Source organism: Haemaphysalis longicornis, unplaced genomic scaffold (assembly GCF_048455015.1).
Source record: "Haemaphysalis longicornis isolate Haplotype H1 unplaced genomic scaffold, Haemaphysalis longicornis Haplotype H1 scaffold_9, whole genome shotgun sequence".
Lineage (NCBI taxonomy): Eukaryota > Metazoa > Arthropoda > Arachnida > Ixodida > Ixodidae > Haemaphysalis > Haemaphysalis longicornis.
In genome coordinates this window covers 63,546,197-63,559,569 of record NW_027526460.1, presented here as the reverse complement: position 1 = coordinate 63,559,569, position 13,373 = coordinate 63,546,197, and the positions used below count along the sequence as shown (strand labels likewise).

The window sequence follows — 13,373 nt, the reverse complement described above, 5'->3', positions numbered from 1 at the left end:
AAACTGATAGCATGCCTAAGCTTCGTTGCAAAATGCTGTCCCCCCCCCCCCCTCCCCTCAGACCCGCTGTCACGTTGGGCAAGGAAGCAGGAACGGCACATGGGAATCCCGAATTTCCCAATTATTACGTCTCACTGAGCGATGTGTAGTTGGTTGTTCCCATATTGAACTCCCCACTTTGCCTGCGATGCAAATCGCCAGCCCGGCTACGGCCGTCGCTGATAATTTGCACATAGGGCTAACCAGTGCGTTGAGTGGGCCGCTCGCTGATGTTTCCGCCGTGAAAATATAAACGGTGGGCAGAACGCAGAGAACCAGTGCACCCTTTACAAGGTTTGCGCAGTGAAGAAAACGGAAGGCGAGTTATAGAAACATGCTCTGTGGGGCAAAGCCTTAGAAGGAAACTGAAGGGGAAAATTTATAAAAGTAGTTCGACTGGCGCTAAACCTTACACCGGTAGTGATTTTCTTCTCATGGCCTATTTTACCCATACAGTTGTGAAAGTCGATGATTATAGCGTCCTCTTCTCCGGCCTATACCATTTAGCGTTTCTCCCTGCCTTTCCAATAGTTACAAGCCCACTTTCTCTGTAAACCTCCTGCGCAGAGTATTCTGTAAATAGATGTGAATACCCAGGTATTTAAATAAAATGGATGAATCAATAAAATTACCTATGCTTCCAGATATAAAATAAAAAAATGGTATTGTAAGGCAATAAACACAGAGCATATATGTTGATTGGAGCTGCAACTTCAGTGCAATCACAGTGGTGTGCTCTTGTCGCCTACAAAAAATCTCAGCGCGAGAAACTCTTTTCGATAAGTAGAGCTAACGTTGGGAACCACATATATCGAGCGCAAGGACTACAATTCGTCGTGGAAATCAACCAACCACACTGTCCCGCGTGATGCTCCCGAAGCGTTGGCCAAAAAAGTGCAAGCCAACCATCCGACCTTCTGTGTCAGGAAGGTGAGTATGTAACGCGCATATGTGATGAAGGCCGTTGAAGCCCGCCTGGCGAAAATCTTGAATAATCGCTCACCATTTGGCCGTCCTATATTTTACACCTCCATGACGGAGGGAGCCATACAAGACTGCGCCCGTTAAGCTTCTCTTTGCATGCGCCGCATCAAACGACGCACCGCTGTGTTTTAAGCCCAATCTATGCGGCACAAAGCCCGAGGACGCGGTCCTGACTCTTCGCTGTTTACTCTCTCCCACTGCTCTCTCTTCAGTCACATTCAGCCGCGGCTAGCGGGTGCGGGAGGACAGATCTAAGCTAACACCGTTTCGACAAGAAGGCCCGGGAACTGTGGCAACGCGCCGCTGAATCTCTTTCCTCTACGCTTGCCCCTCTGATTGGAGAATATGATCAGACGTCCCGGATATAAGCACGAAACGCACAGTTGAACACTCACCGAGCCAAATAGGGACAACGAGTGTTGCTGTATATCCGTGCCTTGTAACGTAGCAGTGGTCTGCCAGACAGCTCTGGTTTTAAAGTTGAGAGTGAAAAGAACGAGAAGGGAAGAGCGGGCATGAGGGGGAGAGACAAAGGGAAGGAGGTCTAGGTATTTGTTTACACAGACGAACCCCAACGCCCATGAGGGGAACGAGGACGTCGTTGCAGCGCGCCGCGCACACACTCGAACGGGCTTACGGCCTCATGGACGAGTGTCGTTTAGGGAGGATCCCGTTTCTGGGCCATCCACTTTCGCAAAGCAGATGAGTAAAACAAACTAATAACGAGAGAGAGAAAGGAAGAGAGAGAAGGGTAATGTAGTAAGTGGAGAGCAAACAGGGCAGGGGTCTGCTAAATAGACACTACGGGGACAGAATGTCCCTGCTGTTAAAACAAGTGCACACCGCTGTCAGCTTCGCCTCGATGCAAAACTTCCAAGGGCCGCTTACTCGGCCACTCCATTTTGCTAAACGAAGACGAGTGCCGCGGATTTGAAGTTTTGGAGGGCCGTAGGAGGGCGGTTCTTTGTATACGGCAAACTCTCTGGGAAGGAACTGGGTGTGCCTCGGAGAAGTGCTGTTGTCGGTATATATGCGAATGAGGGTTGTCTTCCGTCGAAAAACATGGAGACCGGATGTTCTCGTTCGTAGTTAGAATCTGTATCTTTATATTTTTCCCGCGTTTTAGGTGTGTATGACGTGTTGAAAACGTTTATAGTGTGCGGACGTCGACACAACGAAAAAATGTGATATTGAACCGCTATTTGTCTGCACAAGCCAGGGCTGTTAAATAATTACGACAAATGTCTCAGGCTTCCTTAAATCAAGGTGGCACCTTCAAGCTGATACATTCTCCATCTGCCTGATGAGATATTAGTCCAACTGATTTACCCGTATTTCTCTACTTTAACCAGAGGGCAAGGCAACTTGGCACGGACACCGAGCAGCGAAATCTACGAGCAACAAAATGAAAAAGAACAGAGTGTCGTTCTTTATTTAGCCCCTTGTCGGTGGGGCAGTTATAAGTTTTCAGCTATGTGTTAAGCTTGACAGCAGATGCTAAATGTACATTTTGCGCACGTTTGTCTCAGAGTCAAAGAAAATTTGTACGAGCGCTGAGCGTTTGCTTTGTCGTGTTGGTGGCTTCATAACTACATTTTTTAGAGTCTGTGTTTGCAATCTGTTTGTAGAAATTATGTTGTTCGGAAAAACGAACCCCGAACCCGTACCCTTCATCTTCTGAATCTGTGATCATACGAAGGCCCCGCAACATTTACTGCGCACCTTGTCACAACATTTTTTAATAAATGTTTAATAAAAAGTGTGGGAAATAATTTCTGATGTGACTAGTTTAGGTAGGCGAGAATACTCCATAAGCAAAGAAATTGTGACGTGATATTTGTATCTATAGTATTTACCAAGCTGTACCATGCAATTGCAGGCTTTCATGAGTATCCGCAATATAACTATCCGCAACAAGCTTTACCGCGCCAGCTGAGCCTCTACAACTCGTGATTGATGTCGCCTTCTTCGTCGACGACGGAGGTTGTATTCAAGCTCCACGCAAATAATCACGAGGACCGCTAAAAATTCAAGTTTTCAAATTCAAGAACGGCTAAAAATTAAAGTTTTGCAGAAAACTTCAAACATACTTGAACGCGCGTTCAATGCGCGTGAAACCAAAGTGAAATTTGATGTCCAGAACGCTATCTTAAATGAAACAGCAGCTAGAATTCTCAATCAATACCTCACTTGTACGTCGATCACACACACGGCCGAAATAAGCAAGCCGGCTATAAAAATACTGGAGTGGTTTGAAGAGCAAACGTCAAAATTATGTGCCTGAAGCCGAACATCAGGCATAGGGTGACAACTTGCATTTTTATGAAAGAGGACAAAAACTGGGACTGCTTCCGAATCAGAAAGTAAGGTGGTGGGAATGTCGACAAAAAAGCTTAAACTAAAGTAATCAAAAGAACAGGTGCCACAAGCGCGCAATCGGTTGTTATGTTGCAGAAAATCAGCACCCTGTCACGTTTAAACTTCAGCACAACAGAAGCACCCTTTCAAAACGAGAGAAAAAGAACTGAACAACGATATTACTGCCGTCACTGAAAGCTATCGCCGGGCAGCAAAGGTTGACGGGTGAAAATTAGTGCTTGGGTATGCGTATTCCCAAAACTTGCAGATTAGAGTGCCTCAAAAGAGGTTAGTTTTCAATGACAGATGGTATACGCATTCAGTAGAGCTGATAATGTTGTTTCGAAAATTAGCCCATTACCCTAAAGAAATGCAGTAGCCTTCCCGGAACCATTGCTGCGGTCGCTTTCGAGATATAGAAAGACAATAGGGAAACGTGACCGCTACATGGTTGCTGTATCCTAGCACAAAAATTATTTTATTTACGAATATTCGTTCTCCTGCAGAAAAGAATGCCACATGCGGATTCTTCAATTAATTTACAGCGCTGAGGCCCAGTTTGAACAAGAATAAAAAAACTGTAAGCTGTTTTATTCAGTTATATTTGTAACGTCTTTAGACGTATAGTAGACTCGGAGCCGGTATCTTGAATGCTGTCAATAAATGTGTAGTGTCCTTGTGTTCCAAAGCTGTAAATTAAAGCTTCACCTAATAAAAAAGCTGCCGATTACGATACTCCCTAATGCGATATTTGGGCGCAGAAGCAGTGCGATGAGGCAGCACTCAGTCGCGGGTTCTCTCGACAGCAGCGATGATGAGCATCTGCATCGGCGGCGCGAAATCCGCCTCAGGAAGGGACCGCGAACTACGTCTTAAGCGAACGCACATCATAGTGACGCGCACGCCCCCCTCACGTTTTCGCCAAGCGTCGCGCTCTCGAGTGCCTCGTACGGGCACCGCATACTGCCCATTCCCCTCCCCCACCGCACACTTTCGGAGAGCGCTGGCCCGCGCCGCCACGGCGAGCCACCCTCCCCTCCAAATTTCGCGACACTCTCCTGCTTTGCTTTCTTTCATCGTTCTCTTTTTCTCTCAGTCATCGGTCTTGCCATCGTTCAGTCGGTTACGACGGTGACGCGGCTCAGCTCGGAGACGGCCGCTAAAGGGCTGCGCCTTAAAATGGATAATGGGTGTATGATAGCGTTACCCCTCAAGCGTTTCATCGTTCGGTACAAGTATGCGCGATTGACCGATATTAACTGTTAGTTTCGCCAGCGGGCACGTCTTTATTTTATAGACTTCAATTTTCGCAGAAAGTCTCCTGACACAAGCAACCATGTCACTTTTAAATCCTCTTTCTGCAAAAGCCGACAGCTTCGTCGCCCTTTGTTCAGAGATAGATTTAGCTGAACGTCTACACTTACCCCCCGCGTTCTACATGAAACACATCTCCGCTGCTTTACCTCGTCATCCTTTATTTTATAGACTTCAATTTTCACAGAAAGTCTCCTGACACAAGCAACCATGTCACTTTTAAATCCTCTTTCTGCAAAAGCCGACAGCTTCGTCGCCCTTTGTTCAGAGATAGATTTAGCTGAACGTCTACACTTACCCCCCGCGTTCTACATGAAACACATCTCCGCTGCTTTACCTCGTCATCCTTTATTTTATAGACTTCAATTTTCACAGAAAGTCTCCTGACACAAGCAACCATGTCACTTTTAAATCCTCTTTCTGCAAAAGCCGACAGCTTCGTCGCCCTTTGTTCAGAGATAGATTTAGCTGAACGTCTACACTTACCCCCCGCGTTCTACATGAAACACATCTCCGCTGCTTTACCTCGTCATCAGCTAATATCATAAGCGCTTCCTAACACTGGGCCAGTCTAAGCGAATGTGGTACCCGGCAGTTTTAAAGGGACCCTGCTACAATGTGTTTAACCTTTCCCGAAATCTCAAATTCTTCCAGTACGTATTCAAACAACACACTCTATAATTAGTATAGGGAGGCCCAAAGTAACTCTGTCACAAATTACGACTCTATGTCCACCAGGTAAATATAAATTTGCTCAGAAGATTTTTCTCTCTTTCCCGGTCATGGCGTTTTTCGACAGTGGTGTAGCGGCCATTGCCAGGCTTTTTTTCAGTTGCAGTAATGAACAAATTGGATGGCCACTTTACACAGAAAGCGACCGAAGCAAAGCAGAAAGGGAAGGCGTATCTGGTGCGACGAGCAAATCACGCATGCCGCTCCGTGCTGGCGACAACCATAGCTTCCCCAGTAGTTCCAGACGCGATGGAAAGAGTGAAAGCGTTTATCGCAAGTGTTGCAGCAGAGTCCCTTTAAGGGAAAGCCTTCAACCACATCAAAAGCGAAAAGTGACCTTATAGTAGTCGTCCCTCAAAAAGAACGGTGCCACAATGGCTGTCACTGTTAAGAGAAAGAAAAAAAAAATATTTTGATTCGTGTGGAATTTCAACCCGGTTCGTAAGAGCACGAGTCAAGTGAGTTACCCCAAAGCTAACCTGGCAACCTTCCAGGAAGGAACAAGAATTAGCCTGGTTTGTGCGGCGTGACAGGTGAATGTGACAGCCTCTGAGTGGAACATGTGCACGCGTAGAAGAGCTCTGCATGAGGGGGAGGGGGGGGGAGGGGGGGAGGAGGAGCCGTGTGAATTGCGGCCAATCCACCTAACGGGATAACTCGCGTCAAAATACGAGGAAACGAAAGCAAAAAAAAAAAAAAAAACACGACGCGAACACAATGTGCAGTAAATAATTCCTTGATTATCGCTAGCCTTTCACCTACAGGTTCCAGGTTCCAGTTTCCGAGCAATATTTCCATCACCAGGCAGTATGTCTTATTCATCGAAACAAAGCGCCTTAACATAGTACGGGAACATGAAAAAAAAAACATATTCCACTATATAGAATGTGAGGGTATCCATCCAAATCTACATGAAGGGAATATTGGGTTCAGGAAGCCCAAGGATTTAAGGGTATCAGAGAGGAAGTTAACTTCAAGGCTGTCGAGGGGACGAAAAGAAGATTAGAATGCTGGTGGACGAAAAGCAGAGAGGGGAATATTGCCTAGTACAGTTACCACCTGTAACAGGGGAACAAAAAGTATTTCGGGCGTAATAAGCTTTAGTGCCTGCCCTAAGCAGCGCTAGTATTAAACCAAGAGTGTAAAACATGGTTAAATGAGTCCTTTTTGGTAAGATGACATGTCATCACCCCGCTTCGAAGGGAAAACCAACAGCAATCATCACCATCATCATCACGATGTTCTTTGTTTAGAAATTCCTACACAAATTCAATTGAATCGGGATAAGCTAATTAGTGTTTGTATAACGATAAATCCAGCCATTTAATACAAAATACGCATCAGTGCAACTCACTATCGCCAAATAATTGTTAGAACAGCAAAAAACATCTCCATAAGAGCGGAATGCTACCAAACTGTTCACATGACCACCTACAGAACTGTTGCGCTTAACCAAGTGCATGGCTTAAAAACACGCGAAACAAACATCTTTATTAGCCTCCTTTCATTCATACTGAAACATGAACCGAAAAGGCTTCGACGATTAGCAAAAAAATAGCAGCAGCAGCAGTAAGATATCCCTGATAATACAAGCTGCCGAACAGGTATTTAGCGAGACTGGCTGCTGCATTATAAATCATATTTTTTCTTTCTCATACTTCACCCCAGCGGTTTGTCGTTAACCGTTCTACGCCACAACTAATAATTTATAACATCTATTCTTTTTTGCACTGCTTTTATAAAGGCCCTAAAATCAACCGTGGACTGGCATGAAATTATTGCCAAGTTTGTGAAACTTCAAATGAACGCTTTTCTCCTGTCTTAGACAGCAAATGTTGCACGCGAAATAAATTTTTTGGCTCATAAATCTGGAGAGGCACACAGTTCTTAAGATTGCGGCCATTATCGCTCAGACCTGTTGCGCCCAAAATAACAAAGCAAGTATCCCCCCCCCACCCCCTTTACTAACTTTATATAAACTAACTACCATATTGCTCCTCGCCAGCATTCCCTTCCGCAAACTATTTTGCCGTGAAACATAGCTCCTATTGTTTACAACAACCTGCCTCAGCATCGTTGCTATTTTTTTGACAGATACTAACGCCTTCCATTGAGTTATTCGTTAAATTAAGAACAGTCTGTTTGGCCCGTTACTACTTGACTAAACAATTTTTCTTCACGTGTTTATGCACTAGGCTTTGAGTTCAGCCTTGCCAGTTGAGTTCGGCGTTGTCCAGAAATCAATCCTGGGGCCGAAAATAAATTCCCGTCAAGGGTAAATGCCATACATTGTGAGTTATTTTAACAAGCAGGCCAGTTCATGAAAGACAGTGAAAGTGCCGGGTATGCGTACGACACCAATATTGCATCTACTTTAAACTAACTATAGCAATCGTAACAACTGCTCGCGCGCTCTAAAATGGAACTGAAAATACAAAAAAATGTAGTGAATAAAAATTTCGCGAACTAGTTTTCCGGTGCCTCCATTATATTCTTACCAATAATATTTTGGAAACATCCAGCTGGTATCCGTGCACATTGTCAATAACATTTCTTCGAATTTGCACATATGCCATGTTGCTTGCGAGGGTAATCGTAATTTAAGTAAGTGCGGAGAAATTTTTTGCTACGTGGTCTTCAAGAAAGCTATGCCCTCCGCAGCAGAGGCCCCTTCCCAACGAAATAGGAATCGTTTATGTGGGACCGCATCTTTTCCAAAGTGATCAAAATAAAGCTGACCGTGTGATTAGGTCGACTGACCATCGTACAGATTCTGTTACCAGCATAAACAGACAATTATCTCTCTCTGTTTGCTTTCTCAACAAAAATTCTTGTGCTTCTCTTGGTTCGCCAAACACACCAGCCAACGGGCTTTTGCATGCAGCATACTAACACGGCACGATACAATCCTTCCTGCCGAAAGCATCCCTACAAAGTTGTGGTTGCTTGCAGTAATGGGGTCGCATATGCAAACTTTTCTAACAAAGCAATTAATGAATCAACCAGCTTACCAAACTGCCTGACAGAGGTAGCAGATACTGCTCTTCGAAGAGATTCTTTTCATGGCACGTATAGTAAGTGCTACTTTTTTGCTATATAACCTGCCTGGTTTTGTTTGATGTCGATGTCCACATGGTCCCACCCTCAACAACGAGCTAACACTTTGAGGGTAAAATAAAAATAAATAAAGCAAACGCGCCTAGTGCGGGTTGCGGGAGGAACCCGCCACATTTAACACAATTCGTGAATAGAACCCCTTTGCCCCCCAAAATCGCGTTGCCAGCACGAGGTGACGCATTATGGGTGTGCGCCATCAAGCAAGCGGAAACACCAGAATGAGAGCTGTCCTTCCGATAACAGCTAAACAATTAGCTTTCGTGTTAAACACCAGTTTAGAGGAAATCCACAAGACGGAGTAGGTTTCGGCGAGGAAAAGTTTGACATTGACCAGAAATGCACCCGTTCAGCTGCAAAACAGAGCCATGCAGCTCTCTGGGAAACTTTGCATTGAAGAAATATTGCTCCTGGTCCAGTTGGTGCGCCGGCTGCACTATATAGGAGGTCCCGGTTTCGACTCCTGCATACTTTTCCTTCGTAAAGTGTATAACTTTCCATTGTACCCGAACGGCTGCATTGGTGGATGTCAAATTTTCCCTCACAGAAACTTCCTCCACCTTAGGGATATCCCCTAAATTGGTCGATTAATGCTTGTCCTTCTATAACAGCTAGAATTCCAGTTGGCTCAGTTGATAAAGCGATTGCTCCATGTAGGCGGTGTCCAAGGCTTGAATCCTGGACCACGACAAATTTTCCTTCAGCTTCACAGTTTTTGAGAAAGGTGTACACCACTTTTATGAAGCTGTACGGCTGCATTTAGTTCGAATGTGGGACGTTCATTTGCACTTCGCGTTCGTGTTATCGCAAGCATGCTAAGACGCAAAACTTGATCACTTTTCTTAGTCCGCATTTTTCCCACCTCCTTTTCCCTGTTTTTATTTAAAAGTCCGTGCTGCGAACAGATTGTCAATATTGTCACACAGACACCCCAACGAGATATTGCCATGCGGACACTGGAACTTGGTCGCGAGTCACAACCTTCATTTCTGTGGATAACAACCTTTGACCGAACGTGGCAATTATCATTTTCTGCCAGTTGTTGCATGAGGGAATACGCAGCGTTGTTCTGTAGGCTGAATGCATATCTCGGCACTTGAAAAGTGTGGCAATGCTATCTATTATTATTATATGTTTTCAGGGCGTCGGTTCAAGCGAAGCAGGCCGAGAAAATAGACATTAGCACTTAGTGCAGCTTATGGAGCTTCAGCTCCCTCCGACATGTTTCTTATGGCGATTGAGACCCATTAATTTGTCGGAGGTTCATAACCAAATTTTTTCATCTATGAACGAGAATTTGAAGAAGAAATTATATAGCTGTTATGCATTCACCCCTATGGGGGAAATTTAGGCAGCATACGTTTCAGTCCCCCTAGCACTGCCCCTCACATGAAAGCACATATTGCCACCACTGCCAATTCTACTTGACTTTACTTAGCCTAGCTGATGGAAGTAGATGAGGTTGACTGAGAGCGATCGGCGAACATGACGCACCCACTTAGGGGGATTGGTCAAGAAGAATTAGCTTTAGTCGTGGAGTCCAATTATATAAGACGGAAATGGAAGAGGGGCAGAAGAAACGACTTGGTATGGTATAAGCAAAACAAAAAAAGAGCAAGAGTCGAATAAATTGGATCGGAAAATGTTTCTTGGTCATAAACGTTTCCCAGTCCAATCCAATCCTTTCCACTCCTCTCTTTTTTATTCTTACCAAAATGAAAATAAAAGGTCAACCCGATCTAAATGGCTTTTTTTGTCTTCACCTCCTTCTGCACCCTATTTCCGGCTAATGTAATCAGATTCAATAAATAAAATGTCTTAGCCAACCTTCTACATGCGCCTGCCCCATCAATGCAACATCTGGTTGCACCTCAGACCTGTTAAGATCCCAGTGTTGTCCGTGACATCAGATCATTAACCCCGAGTCATGCCCAGCAGGGGACAATACAGCCATCGTAGCACTCGACCTAACTAAAGCTTTTGATCACGTCTGCCACGATCCGATCTTGAACAATCTGATAGACCTCCATGTGGGAGCGTATGTATACATACGCCACAGCGGTGGTGACAACAAACTCACCATACATACGCCACAGCGGTGGTGACAACAAACTCACCATCCCGGATGAGATACGTCGCCGGATCAGGGTAGATCTTCTACCAAAAAAACATGCACCCTGACTACAACAAGGGCAGAAGGGCGGCAAGGGCTAAAGCCCTCGTCGACTTGCACGCCCAGGATAGGCACGCTCGCTATGTAGATGCGGCGGAATATCTAAACGAAGCCTTCGCTGCCGTTGTCATAAAGGCCACCACGGGAGACACTGTGACGGCGGCAAGCGTCAAGTGCACCGATGCAGAACGCGCAGAGGAGGTGGCCATCGCCCTGGCCATTACCGACGCAGGCTGCCAGTCGGTGATCAGCGACTCACGAACTGCAGTTCGGAACTACGCCAAGGGACGCATCTGCAAAGAAGCTTTGCAGGTGCTACGCAATGCATGTCTAGAAGGCGCAAGAACTGTTCGAGTGAAGTGGATCCCGGCGCATGCGGGCAAGGACGTGTCGAGTAAGAACTCAAACCACAACGAGACGGCACACGCGGAGGCGCGAGCACTCACCAACCGCGCCCCCGCAACTGACCGTCCAACGTGGTTCGGTGCTAAGGACCGAATGACAGACTATAGCGAAATAACCAAAGCCTACCGCCTGGCTCGGAGGACCTTCCCACCTCCGGACCCGGGGTTGAGCCGGGCGGAGGCAGTGCTACTAAGACAGCTTCAAACCGGGTCCCTACCCACCCCGGCTCTGATGCACCGAATGTATCCGGAAGCATACCCTACTGCCATGTGCCAGCTCTGCTGCAGGGAGACTGCAGACCAGAAACACATCTTATAGAACTGTGTCACGAGCCCAATGGAAGCGAGGTCAAGAACCATCCCGCCACAGCTTGCAGAAGCCGCAAGGAGCTACACCTACGAAAATCAACACTGGGCCGTCCAGCAGGTCCTGCGGGCGCTCGCAAGGCATGAGACTCGCGAGTCGGCAACGGCGAGCTCACGTCTCGGATGAGTAGCCACCAGGACGACGCCGAGGCCCGCGTCGCGGCGCATAAAAACGTCGTTCTGCCGGCCTAAATAAAGTTTAATCAATCCAATCCAATCTCACGGGCCGCACGGCGACACTTGTGGTTGGGGGCCTGGAATCGGCTACCATCTCCCTGGGTAATCTGGCACCCCTCAGGGATCGGTCCTATCGGCATTTTTATTCAATGTAGCAATAATAAAACTCCCTCACCTCCTCTTTACTATCCCGCATGTGCATCACAGTTTATATGCTGATGACATCACGATATGGGCGGCTGGAGGCAGCGACGCGCATGTCGAAGACTGCCTACAACAAGCTGTCGACATAGTGGAAGCTTACGCCGGAGAACGTGGTCTGATGTGTTCTCCGCAGAAGTCCGAACTGCTTCTCTACAGTCCTCCCGACTAGCGACATCGTCAAGGTACTCCATTCAGCTCACTTTACAAGATCGCCTTATCCTCATCGTCCCGTGCATACGCGTTCTTGGACTCCGCATTCACCAAACAGGCTCCAGTACGGACACCATCAAAGCCCTCTCTGCAAGTTCACTACAAATAAGCCGTCTTATTTCACGAATTGCGCACCGCCACCATGTACTTAAGGAGCGCAAGTTAATCCGGTTAGTGGAAGCCTTTATTATAAGCCGTATCACGTATGTCACTTCATACCTCTACCTCAAAAAAGCTGAACAATGTAAAATTGACTGTGGCCATTCCCATCACGGCATCCACCTCGCGACCAAGGGCTGCAGGCCGCCATCTGAGGGGGAGGAATTCAGGAAGGCCCCCACTTCCCCTTCCTCCGTTCACCCAGTTTTGGGCAAAATAAAGTTATCATCACCATCATCACAGTATCATGCCGCATCGCCATCGCTATTTCAGCTCCCTCAGAAATAATTTCCTGGCTATCCCACTGCTTAGCACAGGCAGTTTCGACAGGGGAACAACATAGCGACTTCCGACTACTAGAAACGATCACAAAAGATGAACTCAGGGCCACGGAGTAATGAAGCTTTTATAAGGAATGCCGACTTACCTAAATTTCAGGGTAGCTGCGTAACCAAGGACGCCGAATGTCTGACCGGTGTCATAGCCGCAGTCGACCCTTTTTCACGAACACCTGCGTTCTCTCGCGGTCGACGCCATGACCAAGTTCAGCCCGGTACACCACTTGTTCGGCAAAAACGTCTTGCTCCCGGGGCGGACAGGTACAGTGTACTGCACGCAGTCGCAGCGACGAGTGACGGCTGCTCATACGATTGGCCAGGCCGATTACGAATTCACCATTCTACCCAAGATGCAGCAATACAATCCGCCGGCATTCGGTCGCACGATAGTGTTCCCCAAGTACAGAGACGCCGCACCGGGGCAGATCCGAAACTTGCACCACCCGGAGGAAGCAGCTGTAGTTTCGAGGAGGCCAGGTCCCGTCGTCGGCGTCGTCCCCCGGACCGCGCAGAGGCGATTCAGGTAGCGAACACCCAAAAATGGCGGGATAGAGAGGAGGAACGTGTCGAAAGGTGGGGGAGGGAACGCCGGTACGTTTTTCAATACCGGCGTTGCTTCATATTGCGTTTATTTTTGCGTGCTCCTTTCAGAGCCCCCCTGGGTACCTGAACCACGTTGCGCCTGCCGCGGCGTAGAGGGAGGGAGATTTGGGCTCGGGAGGCCCCGCCCGCGGCGAGCGAAACGTCGGGGCCCCGGAACGCAGCCTCGCCATTGGCCGGGCGGTGCAGGTTTGCAGAGCG

The 13,373-nt window shown here is 47.2% G+C and overlaps 1 protein-coding gene across 1 annotated transcript in view; it reads right to left on the bottom strand.

Moving 5' to 3' along the window:
* The window catches only part of Sim (bHLH transcription factor single-minded), a 78,196-nt gene extending 65,130 nt beyond the window's left edge, over window positions 1–13,066 (bottom strand). The window contains exon 1 of the mRNA XM_077685578.1: window positions 12,662–13,066. The gene's annotated coding sequence lies outside the window, so the exon portion shown is untranslated. The remainder of the gene's footprint in view (window positions 1–12,661) is intronic.
* Window positions 13,067–13,373: the final 307 nt, after the last annotated feature.